This window comes from Gossypium arboreum, chromosome 6 (assembly GCF_025698485.1).
Source record: "Gossypium arboreum isolate Shixiya-1 chromosome 6, ASM2569848v2, whole genome shotgun sequence".
NCBI lineage: Eukaryota > Viridiplantae > Streptophyta > Magnoliopsida > Malvales > Malvaceae > Gossypium > Gossypium arboreum.
In genome coordinates, this window is record NC_069075.1 from 19175973 (window position 1) to 19180871 (window position 4899).

Below are 4899 nucleotides of genomic sequence, written 5' to 3' on the forward strand. Positions count from 1 at the left end.
AAGCCCTAGGGAAAACCATCAGTCTATACAAACTTAAGGCAAAAACGTCTACCTTCTTCGTCTCATCGGGGTGTGTCAAAATCAGATCTTTCAAAGAGTCCCACGAAATGCACTTGCACTCACCCTTTTCTTTAATTCTGGCCGTGATCCACTGCTCGCTCATTCCCGTAATGGTCATTAATTTCTTCCAAAAGGTAGGGACACAAGCAGCTCGAAAATAGATCCTATCACTCTGAAACCTAGGACAACGGAGTAAGGTAGTGTACTCCTCCACGGTAGGTACCAAATATACTTCCCCAAAAGTGAAACAACTGTACGTCGGGTTCCAAAACTGAGCAAGGGCTCGGAACAAGTGCTCATCTACCTGAATATCGAGAAATTAAGGTAAATCTCCGTAATTATTGTAGAATAACTGCTTGGTCTCGTTGCCCCACTGATCCCAAATTTTCTTAAGCTCTTAGAGATTATTCTGTGTGACACTAAGACGAGTATAATCTGACAGCTCCGACACATATCCCATAGTTATATTGTCTCCCTTTTCTAGCTGAGTTTGCTCTGACCATCTATGAACATTGGCGTTGCCCTCCACTCTATCAAGAAGTCCGTTCTCCATAATAAAACTTCTTAACTTTGAAACTGACCGTGAATCGATACCTTTGTAAATGCAAAATGACATGCAAACAAAAGAAAAGAAATAGTCAGTATCACATGATATCAATAAATTTCAACGATAATTTATAAGGGTAATATCTAAAGTATAGCTCTAACTAAGTTGGGCTCTTACAGTTTTTCTATATGAGGTTAGTTCTAAAGTTTGAGGTACCCGAACTAGCAGATTCCTCGATTCTCACCCATTATAGGCTCATTTGAAATGAGTCCAGTTCAGGGGAATACATTTCCCTATGGCTACACGGAGATGAAAATCTTACGAAACCATAGGTACGGATGTATCCCGAAAGTGATCCACTATCCTGCACGGAGGCAAAAACCTCACGAAGGTGTAGTTTCTCACTACCACTTAAGGGTGTGACCACAACGGTCATGCAAATGCAATGCGTATCAGAATATAGCAACACATGCAATAATAGAAACACATGTAATGCAAAGAGGATTAAATTTTAAAAATGTCGACATTAAGACAAGAGATAATCAATTACACGGCTTGACTCTCTTATTATTCCCCAGTGGAGTCGCCAAGCTATCGAAACCATTTTTAAATCGAGTTTTGGAAAATGGGAATCGACTTTAAGAAAAACGAAAACGAGAGTCGCCACCAATCTTTTTAGGTGTGATTGGATCACCTTATAAAATGTTTTGTTTCAAAACATTAATTTTGGTCTACGAAAGTCGAGAAAACGGATTCGGGAGTCGGTTACGTACGAGGAAGGGTTAGCACCCTCGTAACGCCCAAAAATTGGTACCTAATTGATTATCAAGTGTCTTTAATGTCGAAAATTTGAAAGTTTTAAGATGCGATCCCCTTTAGAATATTTTGATTAGGGTTCACTTGTATTATATGAATCAAAATATCACATCCGCAATATTTTTAAGACATTCGAAGCTAAGCTAACCTTTTGAAAATCTCTATCTCAAAACAACAAAACGCCATATTCAGTAAGTTAGGACACAACGCTTTGAAATTCCAAGACAGTTGCTCGTATTTTGAAAACCTTAAAAAACTTAGAAGGGTGCTTGACTATTCGAACTCAACGAGAAAAGTTGCAACCCAGTAAGTTAGGGCACTACCTTTCTCGAAGCTTCCAAATACCAAGCATTGCCTTTTGATTTGAAAACTTTGGAATCTCCTTTTTGATTAATGCATGATGAATCATATTAACCTTATAGAATATAACATACAAGATAGCATATTACAAATAATAGGTAGCTAAAACATGCATTTAAACAATTCAATGGCAATAATGCAAAGATCATACACTAGATACATACGTGTTTAAAATTACATCATGCACATAAAGATACACGTAGCATATATTGAAGATGAATAAGCAGGACATATAAACATGCAAAATAATAATTAACTTAAAAGTGATGCATGATATACAATTTGACATAAATTACACAATATACACTACCACTTTAGGCATATATCATCATAAATGACCTAAATGTTCATGTATCATTGTTTCATGAAAAATACAACATAGAGTATAATGAATTCAATAACATAACATTTATATAACAACCTTAAATTAATATAAATAATTAGCTTCCATGCACATACGTAACAACAATAACACATAATTTAATAACGAAATATGAAAAATAAGCAAAGTATAAACATATGAAATATAAATCAAATAAAAATATTCATAGGCTTTAGATTAATATGAAAATAATACAAGAAAACCCAAAAGATTAATATATAAAACCATATTATAGGGTATACTTTATAATAAAATAAAAATGATGTAAGGAAACATGGTAAAATAGAGTGTATGACATAATTTACAAATAAAATATATACAAATCATATAATAAATAATATAAAATATAAAATAAAATCTATAATATATATATATATATATAAGAAAGATTGATATTACAAGGAACAATAGATAATATAGCATGTAATAAAATGCATAAATAAAATATAATGAAATACGATATAAAATAATAATATAATAAGTATTTTATATAATAATATAAAATATATACCATATAGTAAAATATAAATATAACATAATGGATAATAAAAATAATATGTACTGCTTATATAACTAATATTTAAAAATATGTAAAGTATTTAAAATAAATTTAAAAATATAAAAAGATTAAAATTGAATCTAATTAAAGAATTAGGGGTTAATTGCAAAATAAACGAAAACTCTGGGCCTGATTGAAATGTGCATTAAATTTAGAGGACTCCTTGGGAATTAACCCTAATCCTAAAACGACAGCGCTTCCACCAACTCAGTTTTAAAGCCACTATGAGGATCAAATCGAAATAAAATTAAAATATTAGGGCTGAATTAAAAATGAAATTGTAAAGATAAAAACGAGATGACCAATTGAGCAATTAACCCAAGTATCAAAAACATGCGGATCCTCCCCGGGATACGGGTCAACACGATGATCTTGAGGCCTTGAAACGACGCCGTTTCTGTCACTAAACGATCACCCCAACACGACGTCGTTCAAGAGGCTTATAAATACAAAAAAAAAACTCTAAAGTTTCATTTTGATCCGTGTTTTAAAAAAAAAATTAGAAAGTCCTCTAGAAGAGGAAGAAAAAGGGGCCCTCGGAGCTCTGGACAAGCTTCCGTCATTGGGCAGTTCACGCGCTTTACGCGCCCACGCGCCACCCTTTTCGCCGTCGTACACGACCTTCAGAGGTTAGAGACCTCGATTTCTGACACAAGATGAAAGGTAAAACCCTTTTTCACACTTTAAAACTATTTATCAAGCTGTTTGTGTATGTATATGTTTTGAATATGAAAAATAAAAATAAAATAGAAGATTCACCTCTTAAAAAAACTGCTTGTATTTGCTTTTTTTTCCTCCGTATTCGTATCGTTTTTAGGTTACAAAAGGGGCTTTTATAGCCACTGTTTCTATTACATTTTGGGAAAGAAATCTTTTATTTCTTTCCATATCTATTTTGTTCGTTTGTTGCTGTTTCCTTCCTTCTTTTGCAGGTAACGCCGAAAAATTCGGCGGTGATAGAGGCTTGGCGATGGTGACGACAGATCAATTACTAACCGCGCACTAGCTTGCGGCGCTGATGGAGGGTAGCTGGATCGACGAACGGACACGAGTCAAAGGGGCGTGACTCTTGGTCTGATTGCGGCACAAACCCTAACTAGGGTTCCCTGAAACCGAAGATAGATTGGGCCAATTAGGCCGATTAAGTCCTAGGTTCAGGGGTAGGGTGTAAATGGGTCTGTTGGGTAATTCTAATTTTGGGTCTACGGTCTGTTGTAAATGGACTGTTTAAACATTTATTTATTATTTTTTTATTTTTAAAGGCCCGGGCAGATTTGGGCTATTACATTACCCATTCATTTCTGACTAAGTTTGATTATTAACAAAATTTAAATTTATCAATAATTTTTGATATAATATATATAATTATTAATAATCTCTCCTCAACATTTAAATAAAAATATAACCCATTTCAGCATGATTAAATTCACGTTTTTATGACAATAATAAAAATGTCATCCAAGCCTTAGTTTGATTCACGATTCATCAATAATTTTACTATTTTTTTTGTAATTGTAATATATATATTATTTGAGTTTTAACTCAAATGGTGTGTATATTATATAGACTTTTGCTGGTTTGATTTCTCGTGTATTTATAGTGATCTTTACTAATAATAAAGTTTGAATAATAAAATGGTACTTAAACTATACTAGTTTTCCTAAATTGATATTTGAACTTTCTTTTGTCAAAACTAATACATAAGCTATTAAACAATTATTTATTTTACCCCAACAATTAGTCTTGTTAGAAAAAAAATTTTGGCCAATCACAACTTGCCAGCTAAGTATCTATTTATTTCTTTTTTTCAAAATATTACTAAAATAGCAGCTCCTTCCTTCCTTTCCTCAATCCTTCTTCTCTAGCTTCTCTTTGCATCATTGCCTTACCACTAGACCTTACTTCAGTCGTTTTGTTTCCATTGAAGAACTTGAAAGCTTCAGCCATTGAAGCTAAAGTTCTAGTATGTGATGGTGCTTCTAAAGGATCTTGCCTTCAATCTTTAAAAGGTATTTTCATGGCTGCCTTGGATACATGCGCTTAAATTAAAATAAATTACCCGAATCTAGAATGGGTAATGGAGACTATGCCTTTAGCTAGAGTCATGGTGACATGGTATTTCTTCCAAACAGCAACGTCTGGCTCATCAAAGGTGCTAAGTTGGGGATAGCCGAA